We start from the raw sequence: 20,652 nt of genomic DNA, 5'->3' as shown, positions 1-20,652 counted from the left end.
TCTAGAAAGATGGCACTGATAATTTTCAGGGCAGCAATGGAGAAACAGACATAGAGAACTGACTTATGGACACAGGGGGAGGGGAGGAGGGAGAGAGTGAGACGTGTGGAGAGAGTAACATGGAAACTTACAATACCATATGTAAAATAGATAGCCAATGGAAATTTACTGTAGGACTCAGGGAACTCAAACAGGGGCTCTGTAACAATCTAGAGGGGTCGGATGGGGAGGGAGATGGGAGGGAGGTTCAGGAGGGAGGGGACACGGGTGCACCTGTGGCTGATTATTGTGGATGTTTGACAGAAAACAACAAAATTCTGTAAAGCAATTATCCTTCAGTTAAAAAATAAATAATTTTTTTTTAAAAGTCAGACACAACTTAGCAACTAAACCACTACCACCACAGGTGATTCATGTTGATGTATGGCAGAAACTAAAACAACATTGTAAAGCAATTATCCTCCAATTAAAAATAAATTAATTAAATTCAAAAATTATTTGGAAAAATCAGCCCTGATGGGTTGAAATGGGTTATTTTTTCCACCACTAGAGGGAGTATATGGGGTTTGTGGTGAGGTCAGTGGACAGCATTTTGTTCAGTATCTTAAGTTTTTTAAACGTAATTCTGCCTCTTGGTATCTTTCATAGAGTCAGGCATGTTCAAGTGCACAAGGATGTGCGTATAAGGATGCTCTTTGCAGCACAGCTGGAAATACCCAAAACAACTGCTTGTTGAAGAGGAATGTCTGCATTACCTACGGCACCAGGACATGACCTGTCCCTGAAGTGTCAATATGAACATTTCTCTAAGGCACATGAGAATATCCATGTATTACTGAATAATTAAAACATTGAAAGGTAAAATAATCTCATGTGTAGGACAATGTCTAAAATGCCACAGCCTTTCTTTTAATTTTACTTCTGGCTTTCGGAGCTCTGCTTTGTGCTCACATGATACAATCTACTTGAAGTATTATTTTCTGCAGAAGCTATTCAATTAGATAAGAAATGACAGGTGGGCTCAAGTCTGAAAACTGAAGGGAACAAGAGAAAGCAAAGGCTCAGTTGGTAAGGCAGTGACGGAAGTGGAAGAAGCAAAGGAGAAAGGCCAGACTGATGAGACTTGGGTGCTGCCATCCTCTGTAAGAATGACCTCTGGATGGTCACTAAAGCCCCTTCAATCTTTTCCTCATCTATACAAGGGGGGAATATACCATATCTTTCTTAGAATTTTGTTAAGATTAATTAAACTTAAGTAAAACTATATCCCTCCCTCCCTTCTCTATTTCTACCTACCTGCCAACCTAACTACTTACCTATCTCTCTACTTTTCAAACTCTTCCCTTTTCTATTTGGCTTTGTGTCTATCTGATTATACGCTTAGCTATCTCACTATCAGTTCACTTCAGTTCAGTTCAGTTGCTCAGTCGTGTCTGACTCTTTGCGACCCCATGAATCACAGCACGCCAGGCCTCCCTGTCCATCACCAACTCCCAGAGTTCACTCAGACTCACGTCCATCAAGTCAGTGATGCCATCCAGCCATCTCATCCTCTGTCATCCCCTTGTCCTCCTGCCCCCAATCCCTCCCAGCATCAGAGTCTTTTCCAATGAGTCAACTCTTCGCATGAGGTGGCCACAGTACTGGAGTTTCAGCTTTAGCATCATTCCCTCCAAAGAAATCCCAGGGCTGATCTCCTTCAGAATGGACTGGCTGGATCTCCTTGCAGTCCAAGGGACTCTCAAGAGTCTTCTCCAACACCACAGTTCAAAAGCATCAATTCTTCGGTGCTCAGCTTTCTTCACAGTCCAACTCTCACATCCATACGTGACCACTGGAAAAACCATAGCCTTGACTAGACGGACCTTAGTTGGCAAAGTAATGTCTCTGCTTTTGAATATGCTATCTAGGTTGGTCATAACTTTCTTTCCAAGGAGTAAGCATCTTTTAATTTCATGGCTGCAGTCACCATCTGCAGTGATTTTGGAGCCCAGAAAAATAAAGTCTGACACCGTTTCCACTGTTTCCCCATCTATTTCCCATGAAGTGATGGGACCATATGCCATGATCTTCGTTTTCTGAATGTTGAGCTTGAAGCCAACTTTTTCACTCTCCACTTTCACCTTCATCAAGAGGCTTTTGAGTTCCTCTTCACTTTCTGCCATAAGGGTGGTGTCATCTGCATATCTGAGATTATTGATATTTCTCCCGGCAATCTTGCTTCCAGCTTGTGCTTCTTTCAGTCCAGCGTTTCTCATGATGTACTCTGCATAGAAGTTAAATAAGCAGGGTGACAATATACAGCCTTGATGTACTCCTTTTCCTATTTGGAACCAGGCTGTTGTTCCATGTCCAGTTCTAACTGTTGCTTCCTGACCTGCATACACGTTTCTCAAGAGGCAGGTCAGGTGGTCTGGTATTCCCATCTCTTGAAGAATTTTCCACAGTTTATTGTGATCCACACAGTCAAAGGCTTTGGCATAGTCAATAAAGCAGAAATAGATGTTTTTCTGGAACTCTCTTGCTTTTTCCATGATCCAGCAGATGTTGGCAATTTGATCTCTGGTTCCTCTGCCTTTTCTAAAACCAGCTTGAACATCAGGAATTTCACGGTTCACATATTGCTGAAGCTTGGCTTGGAGAATTTTGAGCATTACTTTACTAGCATGTGAGATGAGAGCAATTGTGCAGTAGTTTGAGCATTCTTTGGCATTGCCTTTCTTTGGGATTGGAATAAAAACTGACCTTTTCCAGTCCTGTGGCCACTGCTGAGTTTTCCACATTGGTATATTGAGTGCAGCACTTTCACAGCATCATCTTTCAGGATTTGAAAGAGCTCAACTGGAATTCCATAACCTCCACTAGCTTAGTTCGTAGTGATGCTTTCTAAGGCCCACTTGACTTCACATTCCAGGATGTCTGGCTCTAGGTCAGTGATCACACCATCGTGATTATCTGGGTCATGAAGATCTTTTTTGTACAGTTCTTCTGTGTATTCTTGCCATCTCTTCTTAATATCTTCTGCTTCTGTTAGGTCCATACCATTTCTGTCCTTTATCGAGTCCATCTTTGCATGAAATGTTCCTTTGGTATCTCTGATTTTCTTGACGAGATCCCTAGTCTTTCCCATTCTGTTGTTTTCCTCTATTTCTTTGCATTGATCGCTGAAGAAGGCTTTCTTATCTCTTCTTGCTATTCTTTGGAACTCTGCATTCAGATGTTTATATCTTTCCTTTTCTCCTTTGCTTTTCACTTCTCTTCTTTTCACAGCTATTTGTAAGGCCTCCCCAGACAGCCATTTTGCTTTAATGCATTTCTTGTCCATGGGGATGGTCTTGATCCCTGTCTCCTGTACAATGTCATGAACCTCATTCCATAGTTCATCAGGCACTCTATCTATCAGATCTAGGCCCTTAAATCTATTTCTCACTTCCACTGTATAATCATAAGGGATTTGATTTAGGTCATACCTGAATGGTCTAGTGGTTTTCCCTACTTTCTTCAATTTAAGTCTGAATTTGGCAATAAGGAGTTCATGGTCTGAGCCACAGTCAGCTCCTGGTCTTGTTTTTGCTGACTGTATAGAGCTTCTCCATCTTTGGCTGCAAAGAATATAATCAATCTGATTTTGGTGTTGACCATAGGCATGGAGGAGAGAATTAATGGGGCTGAGGAAGTGATCTTTCATTTGCAGAAGAACTAAGAATTTTGCAAGTAAAGAGGTAGAGAGCTGATCTCCACGTGAATATGAGGGGTGGGTGGAAAGTAAGAACAGAGCCAAACAGGTGAAGCAGGATGTGTATAGACCTGAAGATCAACAAAGCAAGGACATATTCCTGAAACAAAATTGTAGGGAGCTCACAAAAATCAGACAAAAGAGACCAACCATGACCTAAATAAATGAAGAGAGGTACCACTAGCATGGATTGCAAGATACAGGGCAGTTAAGCAGTCAATTACCCTCAAATAATCTACAAATTAAATACAATCCCATTCGACATCTAAGCAGGATTCTTTGTAGACAGGGACAAGCGGATTCTAAAACTTACATGGAAAGATGAAGGAATCAGATTTTTGAAACAATTTTAAAAAAAGAAAAACAGCTGGAGGATTCATGCTGCTTAAAAATGCATTATAAACCTACTGTGGACAAGACAGTGTGGTATTTGGGAGAGGATAGATACAGGGATCAATGGAACAGAAAATAGACAGCTGAGATTTTGACAAAGGTACCAAGGCAATTGATGGGAAAAGGACAGACTTTTCAAACAGCGAGCCTAGAACCAATTGACAGTCATATGCAAAAGCAAAGAGACAAAAACATCTGAATCTAGACCTCATACCACATATAAAAATGAACTCTACTTGGATTACAGACCATGTGTGCATGTGTATTGAGGTGTTCACGTGTGACTTTGTGCACATGTGTAGGAGTCTATGTGTGTGAGCTTCTGTGTGTCAGTGCATGGGTATGTGTACTTGTGTTTATGTTGGATGTGGATGCATATATATGCATGTATGCATAAGCACGTATGCATCCTTGCATAACTGTGTGTCTGTGTGCATGTTAAAGAGGTCGGGAAAGCTATCTAGGGGATATTTAGACAGAAGTTCCAGTGAGCTAGATATTTACACTTGGAAGTTTCCAGCAGACTTACAAGAAGTGAAACAAAGGGAGTAGATGTGATAGGTCTTTTCCATTAAAAAATAATTAAATTTCACAAGCAAAGGAGAATTTCAGCTTTTATGCTAGAACAGGCTATTATAAAATTCAGTTTTATCTAAGTATCTATCTCTCCAAACAGAAGAAGCCAGTTTACCTAAATGAAGGAACAAACAATTAAAAAAGAAAAAGACATCTACAGACTGCATCATCCTGGATGGCTCTGTATATTTTATAATAGCTGACAGTGAGATAGGTAGATTTTAAGAACCCAATCAGTTTCCTATACTTACCTGACAACTTTATGACCTGAATGTGTTAATCTACTAATTGCATTCTTTGGATATCTGAGTCTCAAGCTTTAATCACTAGGAACACTTTTACTGAAATACAAATGCACACAGGCCTGCAAATAAACTGGGACAATCAATTTCGTCCCTGGCTCTCACTGCTTCCCTTTGAAATGAGGATAGTAGCTCCTGTTTTACACGGTTCTGGAGGTGATTACACAATACAGTGCCTTGCCCACAGTGGGTACCAAAAATAGGTTATATACGATTATTACTGTTGTAATTATCTATTCATTTAGTTGCAAATATATTCTTAAACTAATACCTTTAGACACCTAATAAGACCCTCTGGAGTACCATTCTTTCAGAAGATTTGCTTTTATGTAATATCAAAAGAACTTATCTTATACAGGCCTTCCCTGGTGGCAGTAGAGGATCTGCCTGCCAATGTAGGAGACATGGATTCAAACCCTGGGTTGGGAAGAGCCCATGGAGAATGAAAAGTGGCAACCCACTCTAGTATTCTTCCCTGAGAGATCCCATGGACAGAAGGAGCCTAGCGGGCTACAGTCCACTGGGTTGCAAAAGAGTCAGTCAAGACTTATTAACTAAACAACAATATATATACTTTTTCAGATTTTTCTCCCTTATAGGTTGTGATAAGATACTGAGTATTGCTCTCTCTGCTATATAGCAGTCCTTGTTGTTTATCTATTTTATATGTGTGTGTGTGTGTGTGTGTGTGTGTGTGTGTTAGTCACTCAGTCATGTCCGACTCTTTGCAACTCCATGGACTGTAGCCCGCCAAGCTCCTCTGTCCATGGAATTCTCCAGGCAAGAATACTGGAGTGGGTTGCGGTTTCCTCCTCCAGGGGATTTTCCCCACCCAGGGATCGAACCCAGGTCTCCTGCATTGCAGGCAGATTCTTTACTGCTGAAACACCTGGGAAGCCCTCTATTTTATATATATGTTGATAACTGTGTGTATATGTTAATTCCAAACTCCTAACTTATCCCCCACCCCCTTTCCCCTTTGGTAACCGTACGTTTGTTTCTGTGTCTGTGGTTCTATTTCTGTTTTGTAAATAAAAAATATTAATAATTTTTAAAAGGTTGGTTCACAAAAGGTGATGCACACAAAGTTAAAGTTTATGGGATCAGCTGTCTGAGTTAAGAAAGAAATGACACTTGTAAGCAGAATATATAAGTACAACTCCCCTGAGGAAAGAATGGTGAAGCCAATACCACTCAAACACTTAAGTGCTGGCTCAAGATCAAGTAAGAAGCTTTGCAGCTTTGGAGAGCAGCAAGTTTGAGGTAGTTGATTTCAACCTTTTTTTTTTTGCTCAGAGTCCCCTGGGGAACCACTGACTCCTTGGGCAGCTGGGGAGTCAGGGCCACCCAGCTAGAAAGTGGGAGTGAGCACTTGACCCCGAGACCCCAGAACCTCAGAGCCCAAGAGGTGATGTTTCACATAGATGGAAGCACAGCCTGTCTGCCCAGCATCCCACCCCGCTGCCCCAGAGTTTGGCACCAACGGGCAGAACCAGGTCCCCCAGGGGGACCTCAGGCCCCTGGCTCTGATACCTTCCTCATGACCTGGATGTGTCACCTAGTCTGGGGCGGCATGGGCCCATTCTTCCTGGGGAAGTGTGGGTGTGTGTGACACAGACAAATACAGCGCCCTGATCACACCCACCCCAGAAAAACGTGAGCTCCTGGGACCCAGGGAAGCAGCCGCAGGAGAAGACGGAAGCCCTTCCTGTCAGGCACAAGGAAGCAGGAAAAGGGAGCAGAAGAGAGAGACTCAGGGTCCTGGCCCAGGGTTGCCCGGGAGGCCCCCCGCGAGGCCCAGGGCCTGCCAACCTCAGGGACGGGGCTTCTCCAAGGGGGGCTTCTCCGAGCCTTCAAGATGCCTCAAGGCCATCCTTAAGCATGCTGGTTTGGAGCACGCCTCTCAAAACTAGGTAACTCAGGTTTTCAAGGGGGCAGAAATTCCTCATGGTGCATACTAGGAAATGAAAAAAAAAAAAAAAAAAAGGTCGCCCTGATATTTCTACCCAAGTGTTCAAATGAAACTCAAGTAATCAACAAAGATTTCCAGTATAGCACAGGGAACTATATTCAATATCTTGTAATAACCTATAATGAAAGGGAATGTAAAAAAAATATATGTATAAATGGATCATTGTGCTGTACACCCGAAACTAACACAGTATTGTAAATAAATCAATATATACCAACAAACAAACAAACAAACCCAAGTGCTCTCTTCTGTGTCTCTGCAGAAGCAGAGATCCGATTTTCAACTTTGCTCCACCCATCCCATCAAGTTGATGTCAGACCTACAACCTAGTTCTTTCCCCAGGGAACTCATCCCAAAGGGACACAGAGACAGGCAGAGGGTCCCCAGCTCATAAACTGCTAAGAAGGAGGAAACCGGAAGGAGGAGGTGGGAAACTTCAGGGGAGCTTTGGGTTGGGGATGCCAGCCGGGCTGGCTATCGCCCCAGAAAGCAGGAGAACAGGGGACACCACAGAGCCATCCTGCAAGCTCTGTCTGACAAGCAGGAAGCACACTGGCTGCAGCCACAGGCATCCTTTATCACACCAGCCCTCATCTGCTTTTAAGAATCGCAGGGAAGTTTGCCAAGGGGGAGGCTGGAGTTAGCACATGCAAGCTGTTATAAACAACAAGATCCTACTTTATAGCACAGAAAAATCTATTCAATATCTTGTGATACACTGTAATGGAACAGAATATAAAAAAGAATGCATATACATGTACAACTGAGTCACTTTGCTGTACAGCAGTAATTAACACAACATTGTAAATCAAGTATACTTCAATAGAAAAAAAGAAAGCACTGTGGGGAAGAAAATGAGACAAGTAAAATGTACAGAGGAAGCGTTTTGAAGATAATCTAGTAGCTAGAAGTACTCTCCAGAAGCAATCTAATCCATGTCCACATCTAGCTTGTAAATCACATGAATATTCACAAGCTATTTCCCTGGTAAAATTTCTAAAACATTCTTAAGGAAGATTCCACAGCCAGAAAATAAAACCATAGGGACTGAATAAAACCACAGTGAATAAATCGAAACAGAAAGAAATCTAATAACCTTCAGACAGGAAGTCCAATTAGTTATCTGTGACTGAAAGGCAGACAGCAGGCCAGGGAGGTCCAGGCCTGCAGCAGGGAGGAAGGGAGTGTGAAGGCGAGAGTGAGGAGTAACCAGAGCAGGGGGTGGAGTCACCTCACGGGGACACTGTGCGCTGGTGGATGCTTCCTGCCATGAGTTTGCTTCTCTACGCAACCTTCTGAGTGTAGGGACCTACGATTATGAGCACTCAGACTAGGGCTCTGCCCTGTCATTAATGTTCATCAGCCTTTTGGCCAAAGGTCTGAATCAGCTTTCACAGGTTACAAACGAACTCGGGGTTGGAGCAGCACTCACTGGGCACTCAACCATCCTTCCTGCCTCTGTAATCATACCCAGTGAGTGCCAACCAGGGCTCCAGCCCCACTGGACACCTCTCGCAGGACTTACTCCTGTCGCCAGTGTTAAACACTAGGGCATTGAGGGTTGTGAAGTGAAGCATTTGCCCAGGTCATCTGGTCAGCATGTGACAGAGACAGGGGCAAAACTATACAGTCTGATTTCAGAGTCCTTCTTTTGACTACCCAGATACTCCCTTGTGTGATCTCACAGATGTGGAAAAAGTAAAAAAGGGAGGACTATGTTACAGGGAAGGAAGTCTGACGCGCAGATTGAATGATTGGTGAAAAATCATAATACGACCAGCAATGGGTGCTAAAATCATTAGTGAAAATTATCTGGGAAAGAGAATATTCCTATGATCTCAAACCTCACCCCACAGATTACTTACTAATTAGAAGAAATAAATAAGGTAACATCATAAAGGAGAGCTCTGGCAGAAATCACCTTGGCCAGCTGAACTTGTCACTACCCATACTAGGTCATGATGATGTAAATGCGAGGCAAATACACGAGATGTCTACCTGCAGCTAAGGATGAAGGAACAGTCAGACAACTCCTGTGAGATACTCTACAAAACGAAAGGCTTAGATCCTTTTTTTTTTTTTTTTTTTTTTTTGCTTAGATTCTTTACAAATATGTGAACATTGCAAAAGACAAAAACAAAAACAGGGTTGTACCTAGGACAGCAAGATTAAACCAAAAGTCAATCCTAAAGGAAATCAACCATGAATATTCACTGGGGGGGTGCTGATGCTGAAGCTAAAGTTCCAATACTTTGGGCACCTGATGTGAAGAGCCTACTCAATGGAAAAGACTCAAGATGTTTGGAAAGACTGAAGGCAGGAGAAGCGGGCGACAGAGGATGAGATGGTTGGATGGCATCACCGACAATAGGTATGAGTTTGAGCCAACTTCGAGAGATGGTGAAGGACAGGGAAGCCTGGCGTGTTGCAGTCCATGGGGTCGCAAAGAGTTGTTCCATTAGTGACGAACAACAAAGAGATATAACTAGATTCAGTGAATGATATTTAATTGAATACTAAATAAGGGAAGACAGTTATAAAGGATATTTGGGGGGCAAGCAGGGGTATTTGAATTGGAACTATATATCGGAAAACATTGCTTTATCAGTGTTGAATTCCACAGTGATAATGGTATTATAGGACAGTTTTGAAGAAGACAGCCTATGAATTTAAGAGATATATGCAAAGTATGTTATGATGTCTGCAACTTATGTACAAATGATTCAGAGAAAAAACTGAACACGCATCCATAACACGCACACATCCATATTTACAATCTCTCCATGTGTGTTATGTATCTGAGTGTGTACTTGGGTAAACATTAGTAAATCTAAGTGAAGAACACAGCTGTTCACTGCCCTCTTTTTCCATTTTCCTAAGAGTTTGGAGTTTATCAAAAGGAAAAGGAGGCAAAAAAGTAAATGAAGATATTTGTTTGAAGAGTCATAAGGTAAAAGAATTGCTACTCTCTGATTATCAACTAGATAAAAATTCTATTTCTGGACAAGCACTAAGAAGAACATTAAAAATAAAAGCAATTAATATGGTAATATGAGACTTTAGTCTTTTGCTTAAGTTATCCTTCTAATATTTTAAAAATCAATCATGATAACTACAGATGGCAACAGAGTGGCTTAATAAATTCTGCACTAGTATAAATCAAATTACCTCCTGGCTATTCACTACAGCCATGTTCTTTAGAAGGGTGATGTTTACGATTCTAAACACAAATCTTAATGCAACATGAAATCCATTTCATAATTTCCTCTCAATGGACTTCAGCAGATAAATTAATGCACTCTTGCCCCCTGGCTTTAAACCTGATTTTCAGGTCACCTGTTCCCAGGACCACAACAAGCTCTCCTGTTGGAAATGTTGGTTGCACTTGCCCCACCCCAGCACAGTGACGACAGACTCCATGAACATGGAACTCACTTTTCAGACACTGCAGTTCACTGGAGGTGGGTGGCAGTCAGGCACCCGGGGCAACGCGGCACTGCCTCTGCTGGAAATGGGCCATTGTTGCCCCAGTGGATGGCGTGAAACCACAGCCCCTGAGAACTCTGGAAAAGACAGTAATTAAAGAAAACATTTACATTTCATTACAAGTAAGAATTTAAAACTTTTTTATATTTCAAATTTTAAAATGATTCAAAATATTTGGTATGGTATGAACTTGAAATGGTCTTTAAAGATTGTTTAAATAAGCTTTATTGACAAATAGGTTACATATAATAAAATACATGCATTTTAAGTATATGAAAGCATGAAAGTGAAAGTCACTCAGTCGTGTCTGACTCTTTGTGACTGTAAGTCCATGGAATTCTCTAGGCCAGAAACTGGAGTGAGTAGCCCTTTCCTTCTCCAGGAGATCTTTCCAACCCAGGGATAGAACCTAGGTCTCCTGCACTGCAGGCGGATTTACCAGCAGAGCCACAACGGGGTCTCCTGCATTACAGGTGGACCAACTGAGCTATCTTTTCCAAATGAGCTATCAAGGAAGCCCTTTAAGGAAATAGATTTTGACAAAATGTATACACCTGTGTAACCACCACTGTAATCAAGATACTGAGTTTGACCTTGAAATGGTCTTGACAGTGAACTCCATGCCCCTGCATCTCCCTCCCTCACACATCACCCCACCTTTTAATTTTTAAATAAATGAAGGCATTGAGAGTTAGGTCAGGATAAAAGGAAAAGTCTTCTAAGTGAGTGTCAACTCAAGGAAGTGACTGTGAGGTCAGAGTCATGAGAAGTCCACGGGCTATGCTGATGCTCCAGGATAGGTGCACAGAGAGGCTCACAGACAGAAGCTCAACTTCTGACATCCCATGAGAACCTCAGGTGGCACAGACCACAGGGAATCACAAAGTTAGAAAGCTGTTCATCATCATCCTTGCCAGGGTATGGTGTGGTCCTCAGGAAATTCAAGAGGTCAGGCTGATGACCACTCCTTGTTCCTGGTGGGGTGCACCAGGCCAGGGGGTCAGAGTGTCACCAACAGGATCTTGAGTCAGGAGGGTTCCTGTGGACCACACCTTAGTCCAGGTGAGTGCAGGGTGCGCCCCAGCAGTGGGGGGGTGGGGTGGGCAAATATCATGAGTAGCATGTTGACTCCTGAAATCTACTTGCTTATCTCTGATGTGGGCTTTTCTTGCAGGCATAAGACCCCCAGGATGCTCATAAGCTAGGAGGGCCATGACTGCACAGGTGAGGGGAAGGAGCTGGGTCACACCCTACACATAGTACCAGGACCCCGCTCTCCTCCATGTTAACACACAGGTTCTGGGTGAAGTCTGAGGACCTCTCCTGCATCCAGAGACTGCCTCTCAGGGGGTACACCCACAGCCTGGGGATGGCCAGTCCAGTCCCTGTAGATCCTGAGCACCCTGGAGCTCCAGAACCCAGGCTGATTTCCCCTTTGATCTCTTATATCCACATGGGTAAATCACATATCCTCATAAACCTAACTGAATTTTTAAATAGACATTCAGTTCAGTTCAGTTCAGGCGCTCAGTCATGTCCAACTCCTTGTGACCCCATGAATCGCAGCAGGCCAGGTCTCCCTGTCCATCACCAATTCCTGGAGTTCACTCAGACTCATGTCCATCGAGTCAGTGATGCCATCCAGCCATCTCATCCTCTGGCGTCCCCTTCTCCTCCTGCCCCCAATCCCTCCCAGCATCAGAGTCTTCCAATGAGTTAACTCTTCACATGAGGTGGCCAAAGTACTGGAGTTTCAGCTTTAGCATCATTCCCTCCAAAGAAATCCCAGGGCTGATCTCCTTCAGAATGGACTGGTTGGATCTCCTTGCAGTCCAAGGGACTCTCAAGAGTCTTCTCCAACACCACCGTTCAAAAGCATCAATTCTTCGGTGCTCAGCCTTCTTCACAGTTCAACTTTCACATCCATACATGACCACAGGAAAAACCATAGTCTTGACTAGACGGACCTTTGTTGGCAAAGTAATGTCTCTGCTTTTGAATATGCTATCTAGGTTGGTCATAACTTTCTTTCCAAGGAGTAAGCGTCTTTTAATTTCATGGCTGCAGTCACCATCTGCAGTGATTTTGGAGCCCAAAAAAATAAAGTCTGACACTGTTTCCACTGTTTCCCCATCTATTTCCCATGAAGTGATGGGACCATATGCCATGATCTTCGTTTTCTGAATGTTGAGCTTGAAGCCAACTTTTTCACTCTCTTCTTTCACTTTTATCAAGAGGCTTTTGAGTTCCTCTTCACTTTCTGCCATAAGGGTGGTGTCATCTGCATATCTGAGGTTATTGATATTTCTCCTGGCAATCTTGATTCCAGCTTGTGCTTCTTCCAGTCCAGTGTTTCTCATGGTGTACTCTGCATAGAAGTTAAATAAGCAGGGTGACAATATATAGCCTTGACGTACTCCTTTTCCTATTTGGAACCAGGCTGTTGTTCCATGTCCAGTTCTAACTGTTGCTTCCTGACCTGCATACAATTACTCAAGAGGCAGGTCAGGTGGTCTGGTATTCCCATCTCTTGAAAAATTTTCCACAGTTGATTGTGATCCACACAGTCAGAGGCTTTGGCATAGTCAATAAAGCAGAAATAGATGTTTTTCTGGAACTCTCTTGCTTTCTCCATGATCCAGTGGATGTTGGCAATTTGATCTCTGGTTCCTCTGTCTTTTCTAAAACCAGCTTGAACATCAGGAAGTTCACGGTTCACGTATTGCTGAAGCCTGGCTTGGAGAATTTTGAGCATTACTTTACTAGCATGTGAGATGAGAGCAATTGTGAGGTAGTTTGAGCATTCCTTGGCATTGCCTTTCTTTGGGATTGGAATGAAAACTGCCCTTTTCCAGTCCTGTCGCCACTGCTGAGTTTTCCAAATTTGCTGGCATATTGAGTGCAGCACTTTCACAGCATCATCTTTCAGGATTTGAAAGAGCTCAACTGGAATTCCATCACCTCTACTAGCTTAGTTCGTAGTGATGCTTTCTAAGGCCCACTTGACTTCACATTCCAGAATGTCTGGCTCTAGGTCAGTGATCACATCATCGTGATTATCTGGGTCATGAAGATCTTTTTTGTACAGTTCTTCTGTGTGTTCTTGCCACCTGTTCTTAATATCTTCTGCTTCTGTTAGGTTCATACCATTTCTGTCCTTTATCGAGCCCATCTTTGCATGAAATGTTCCCTTGGTATCTCTAATTTTCTTGAAGAGATTGGAAGACACTAAAACTAAATGCAAAAGAATGAGAATCCATAGCCAAATCAATTTTGATAAGAGCAAAGTTCTCACACTATTGGGAAAACTTGGATATCCACATACAAAAAAATGAAGCCGGGCCCTTACCTTATACCATACCTTAAAGCATTAGTCGCTTAGTCATGTCTGACTCTTGGCAACCTCACAGACTGTAGAGCACCAAGCTACTCTGTCCATGGAATTCTCCCGGCAAGAATACTGGAGTGGGTTGCCATGCCCTTCTCCAAATATCTCAAACTTACTTCAAAATGGATCAAAAACCTGTATTTAAGGGCTAAAAGTACACTTTTAGAGGAAAATCTTCATGATCTTGGATTTGGCAGTGATAACTTGGATATGTTACAAATAGCACAAGCAACAAAAAAATTAAACTTCATTAAAAACTTCTGCACATCAAATGACACAGAATGAAAAGGCAACCTATGGGATGGGAGAAAATATTTGCTAACCATATAGCTGATAAGTGATTGATTAACATCCAGAATATATAAAGAACGCCTACAACTCAAGAGAAAACCCAAAGAACTCAGTTTAAAAATAAAGAACGTTAATACCCATTTGTTCAAATAAGATATACAAATGGCCAATAATCACATGAAAAGGTACTTGATATCAGTAATCAGTAGAAAAATGCAAACCAAAACCACAGTGAGATACCATTTCATAGCCATTAGGAGGGAAAACAAACAAACAAACAAGAAAATTAGAACCCTTTTGCATTGCTGGTGGGAATGTAAAATGGTACAGCTTCTATAGAAAATTTCTATATAAAACTCTGTAATCAAGATGAGGAACCACAAAAAATTAAACAAAGAATTACCATATGATACAGCAATTCTACTTCTGGGTAGAGCTGAGATTTGAACAGACATTTGTACAGTCTTGTTGATCAGAATTATTCACAATAGCCAAAAGGTGGAAGTAACTCAAGTTCCCATCAATGAATGAACAGATTAAAAAAAATAAGGTCTAGCCATACAATGAAGTATGATTCAGTCTTAAAAAAAAGGAATGAAGTTAATTTAAGTGATATCATATGATATTTACCTTTCTCTGTCAGACAATCTCTAGGTCCATTCATGTTGCTGCAAATGGCATTGCTTCATTTCTTATATGGGTGAGTAATCCTCCATTGTATACATGAACCACATTTCCTTTATCCATTCCTCTGTTAATAGACATTTAGTTTGCTTCCACGTCCTGGCTATTGTAAATAGTGCTGCAGTGAACACTGGGGTGTGTGTATCTTTTTGAATTGTGTTTTTCTCTGAATATATGCCCAAGACTGGGATTTGCTGGATCATATGGTAGCTCTATTTTTAGGTTTTTTTTTAATTTTATTTTTAATTGGATGATAATTGCTTATAATATTGTGATGGCTTCTGCCTACGTCATCATGAATCAGTCATAGATATACATATGTCCCCTTCCTCTTAAACCTCCTTCCCCATCCCACCCCTCTAGGTTGTCACAGAGGCTTTGGGTTCCCTGAATCATACAGCAAATTCCCACTGGCCATCTATTTTACATATGGTAATATATATGTTTCAATGCTACTCTCTCAAATCATCCCACTCTCTCCTTCCCACACTGTGTCCAAAAGTCTGTCCTTTATGTCTCCATCTCTTTTGCTGCCCTGCAAATAGGATTATCAGTACCATCTTTCTAGATTCCATATATATATATATACGTTAATATATTAATACAATATTTGTCTTTCTGACTTACATCACTCTGTATAATAGGCTCTAGGTTCATCCAGCTCATTAGAATTGACTCAAATATGTTTCCTTTTTATAGCTGAGTAATATTCTATCATGCATATGTACCAAAACTTCTTTATCCATTCATCTGTCAATAGACATCTACGTTGCTTTTATGTCCTGGCTTTTGTAGACAGTGCTGCAATGAACATTGGGGTACATGTGTCTTTTTCAATTATGGTTTCCTCTGGATATATGCCCAGTAGTGGGATTTCTGGGTCATATGGTTTTATGGGGCTTTCCAGGTAGCACTAGTGGTAAACAACCTGCCTGCCAATGCAGGAGACATAAGATATGTGAGTTCGATCTCTGGGTTGGGAAGATGTCCTGGAGGAGGGCATGGCAACTCACTCCATTATTCTTGCCTGGAGAATCCCATGGACTGAGGAGCCTGGTGGGCTACAGTCCATAGAGTCGCAAGGAGTCAGACATGATTGAAACAACTTAGCATGCACGCATGCATGGTAGTTTTATTCCTAGTTTTTAAAGGAACCTTTATACTATTCTCCATAACGGCTATACCAATTTACATTACCATCAACAGTGCAAGAGGGTTCCCTTTCCTCCACACCCTCTCCAGCATTTATACTGTTTGTAGATTTGTTGATGGCCATTCTGATTATCTACAATGAGATAATACCTCATTGTAGTTTTAATGTGGATTTCTCTAATAATTAGTGATGTTGAGCGTCTTTTCACATGCTTGTTAGTCATTTGTATGTCTTCTTTGGAGAAATGTCTACATCATCCAAGATGCAGAAAACAAACTAGGGGGGAAGGAAGGAGGGATAAATTGGAAGGTTGGGACTGAATGTATACACATTACTACAAATAAAATAGAAACTAATAAGGACCTACTGTATAGCACAGGGAGCTCTACACAGTGCTCTGAAATGGCCTATATGGGAAAAGAACCTAAAAGAGTGGATGTATGTATATGTATCACTGATTCACTTGCTGTACACCTGAAACTGATAAAACATTGTAAATCAACTACACTCCAATTAAAATTTTTTTTAAAAAAAGGAAGGAAATTCTTACACTCATGACAACCTGTATGAACCTTGAGGACGTTATAAGTGAAATAAGCTAGTAATTAAAGGACAGGCACTGTATGATTCCGCTTACATGAAGTATCCAGAATAGTTGAATTCTTAGGGGCAGAAAGTAGAATGGAAGTTGTTAGGGGCTGGGAGATGAGGAATTGTGTTAGGATTTAATGAATAAAGAGTTATTACAATGAGGGGAAAAGTCCTAGGAAGGGATGGTGGTGATGGTTGAATAACAATGCAAATGTACCTAATACTACTGAGTGGACACGTACAGTACATTTATGTTATGCATGAAAGTGTTAGTCACTCAGTCGTTTCTGACTCTTTGCGACCCCACAGACTGTAACCTCCGTTCGTGGAATTCTCCGGGTAAGAACACTGGAGTGGGTAACCATTCCCTTCTCCAGAGGACCTTCCCGACTCAGCAATCAAACCCGGGTCTCCCACATGGCAGACAGATTCTTTACCATCTGAGCTACCAGGGAAAACCCCATGTTATATATATTTTCCCACCATAAAATATTTTCAAAATAAACAAACACACAAAAGAATGAGATCAAATTAAAGACTTTTCCATTGGGCACACAGCATTCAAAGAGAAATATGTTTTAAGACAGGAGGTGAAGGGAGTAGAATTTGGAACCTAGGACTATATGGAAAGACAAATTATCTTTCAAGAAAAAGATGATGTATGTTTACAGACATACAGAGGCTCAGAAGGTTCACTGCCCACAGACTCTTGAAAATATTTAGAGAGAAAATACTCAAATAAAAAGAAAAATAAATCCAATGGGAAAAGGTAAGACAGAAGAAATAATTATTAGTTAAAAGAAACGATAATATAGTATTTATTTGGATTATTAATCAACTGATTGCTATTAAAACTAAAGGTTAAAAATAAAAGGGCAAAATGAGTTATCTTAGTCCAAGATTAAAAAAGGAAATCCTAAATTAATATTGTCAACAAAATAAGTTCACTGTGTAAACTTTATAAATTCATCACATTATAAAGAGGAAAATCAGATGACCATTTCAAAAGATATACACTGATATAATTCAACATCCATTCACGATAAAAGAATCTCTGTAGCAAAGTAGAAATAGACACTCTTTAACCTGATATAGGATATCTTCTAAAAGATGACAGGAAATATTACACTTCATGGTGAAATGTTGTATAATGTTGAATGCCCTTCCTTGAAGATCATGAATAAGATACAGTCACACAATCACCACTGTGCTCTGCTGTGCTGAGTCGCTCAGTCGTGTCCGACTCTTTGCGACCCCATGGACTGCAGCCCGCCAAGCTCCTCTGTCCATGGGGACTCTCCAGGCATGGATACGGAGTGGATTGCCATGCTTTCCTCCAGGGGATCCTCCCAACCCAGGGATTGAGCCCAGGTCTCCCATATTGCAGGCGGATTCTTTACCATCTGAGTCACTAGCGAAGCCCAGTACTGGAATGGGCAGCCTATCCCTTCTCTAGGGGATCTTTCTGACCCAGGAATCCAACTGGGATCTCCTGCATTACAGGTGGATTCTTTACCAGCTGAGCTAACAGGGAAGCACACTGTCACCACGGTAGGTCACCAATCTCCTGGAAGTCTTAGCCAGAGCACTAAGGACACATAATAAGTTAATTAAAGTGAAAGGTATGAGAAGGTTAAAAGAAAGGAGAAACCTGCATTATTTGTGGAAAATATGGCTTAATACATAGAACATAATCTTGCTGATAAATTATTAGAATAAAAGCTTTCAGATATAAAATGAATATACAAAATCAATTCTATGTGTATGAACCAGAAAGATTTAGAAAACCAAGTAAAAAATGCCATATACAATAGCATCAATATGAAATACACAGGAATGAGTCTAACAAAAAGTGTACAGAAACCTCATGGAGATAAAATAGGTCTGAATAAGTGGAGATATAGATGGGGAGACATTATACTCCTAAAGGTTCACACACATGCCCTGTAAGATAATTGCATTTAATATCTTAAAGGACATGTGTGTGTTGGGTGGAGGGGTGTGATGTGTACATGTGTACAACTGGCAAATTAATTCCAAAGTGTATTTAGAAGCCTAAAGTTCAATGCACATTGAAGATAAAGGATGAGGTGGAGAAAGGCCCTGTGGGGTAACCAGACTCATCACAAAATGACAGAAATGAAGACACTCTGTCATTACAGTACAGGGATAGACACGTAGGGAAGTGGCCCAGAATAGAAAACCTTAAAAAAGGATCACATATATATATATATGGACATTTGATACATGACAGATGATTTTCCAGAGCAGTTGGAAAAGAACAGACTTTGCACTATACAATGCTAACACAAGTGATCATGCAAATTTAAATAATGAAATTGGACCCCATCATACCAAGAATAAATTTCTAAATTAAGGCTAAACTATACAAATTCTAGAAGAGAATATGTGAAATTTCTTATGACTCTGAAGTAAGGAAGAATTTAAGACAAAACAAGAGCATAAATATGGCTAAAATAAATTATAAACTGCTTTGCATAAAAGTATCAAAACAGTTAAGAAAGTGAGTGGACAGACCACATGATGTGAGGAGATACTTACCAGGCATATCACTGATTAAGAAATGGTACTCAGACAATTTAAAGTACTCCTACGATTTACTAAAACAAAACAAAACCCAAACAAAAAAATGGGCCATTGAAATAAGCAGAAATTTTGTAGAAATTGTGCAGAAATGCAAGAACAAAAAAGTAATAGACATGGAGAAAATTCATGTCAGAAAGAAATTCTGACCATCTAATTTTTATGAAAATAAATGGAAAATAAGATCACAAAGAGAAAATATTTTATACCTGCCAGAGTGGCAAAACAATTTAAAGGAACAAAGCTATATATGGACAAGGATATAGAGAAAATCCTATAGAACCTTCTTTGGATGCTGGTCAATGGAAAATGCAGTGCAGCTGTTTGGGAACACTGCATGTCCTGACCTAGACGAAAGGCACCAGCATCCTGGGAACTCTCCCACATCCTTTGGGCCTCCCACGTGTGCACCTGAGAGCACACTCAAGCTCATCAACTGCAGAATGGAATCCAAATTTCAGGCAAAGTGAGTGCATGATGGCTACAGACATCAACATGGCTGGATAGATAAACTACACTAAGGGAAAGAATCAAGCCACAGCAGAATGCACACAATCCACTTACATAAAGTGCAAACAGCAGGCCGATCCAGGCACTTTAGCTTGGGAATCTAAACGGTCCTGGACTTAGGATGGTTCTACAATACTTACATAACGTGCATTCAGGAGAAACTGTACTTTAAAAATTTTTTTAAATTTTTATTTTATACTGAAGTACAGTTGATTAACAATGCTATGTTAGTTTCAGGTGTACAGCAGAATGATTCAGTCATGCATATATATGTATCTATTCTTTTCTAAATTGCTTTCCCATTTAGCTTATTATAGAGTGTTGAGCAGAGTTCCCTGTGCTATATAGTAGGTCCTTATTGGTAATCTATTTTAAATATACCAGGGTGCACATATCAATCCCAAACTCCCAATCGGTCTCTCCCCCACCCCCTCGTCATCCCCCCCCCCCCACCCCCAGCCGCCAGTAATCATAAATTTAGTAAGTTTTTTCTTTAAGTCTGTGAGTCTGTTTCTGCTTTGTAAACAAATGTTTATCTTTTTTCAAGATTCATCATATAAGCAATATCATATTTGTATTTCTCTGTCTGACTTACTTCACCTAGTATTATAAATCTCCAGGTCTATCCATGTTGCTGCAAATGGCATTATTTTGTTCTTTTTTATGACTCAGTAATATTCGATTGTATATATGTGTCACATCTTCTTTATCCATTCTTCTGTCCACGGACACTTACGTAGTTTTCATGTTTCGGCTATTGTAAACCACACTGCAGTGAACACTGGGGTATATGGATCCTTTCGAACCGTATTTTTATCCAGAACATGCACAGGAGCAGGACTGAAGGATGATATGGTAGCTCTTGAATCTGGATCTTTTCGGGGGCGAGTGATAAACCACACGACCTGTTCTGGAGATGCTGGGCAGTGGCGGTGAGCCACGCCACCATGCGGGTAAACCATCAAT

The 20,652-nt window shown here is 41.0% G+C and overlaps 1 protein-coding gene across 1 annotated transcript in view; it reads right to left on the bottom strand.

The window, feature by feature from the left end:
- The window catches only part of OTUD7A (OTU deubiquitinase 7A), a 388,339-nt gene that overhangs the window by 181,249 nt on the left and 186,438 nt on the right, over positions 1-20,652 (bottom strand). Inside the window, exon 6 of the mRNA XM_055555716.1 lies at positions 10,415-10,542. The gene's annotated coding sequence lies outside the window, so the exon portion shown is untranslated. The remainder of the gene's footprint in view (positions 1-10,414; positions 10,543-20,652) is intronic.

Source organism: Bubalus kerabau, chromosome 19 (assembly GCF_029407905.1).
Source record: "Bubalus kerabau isolate K-KA32 ecotype Philippines breed swamp buffalo chromosome 19, PCC_UOA_SB_1v2, whole genome shotgun sequence".
Lineage (NCBI taxonomy): Eukaryota > Metazoa > Chordata > Mammalia > Artiodactyla > Bovidae > Bubalus > Bubalus kerabau.
This window is presented reverse-complemented; position numbering and strand designations above follow the sequence as displayed.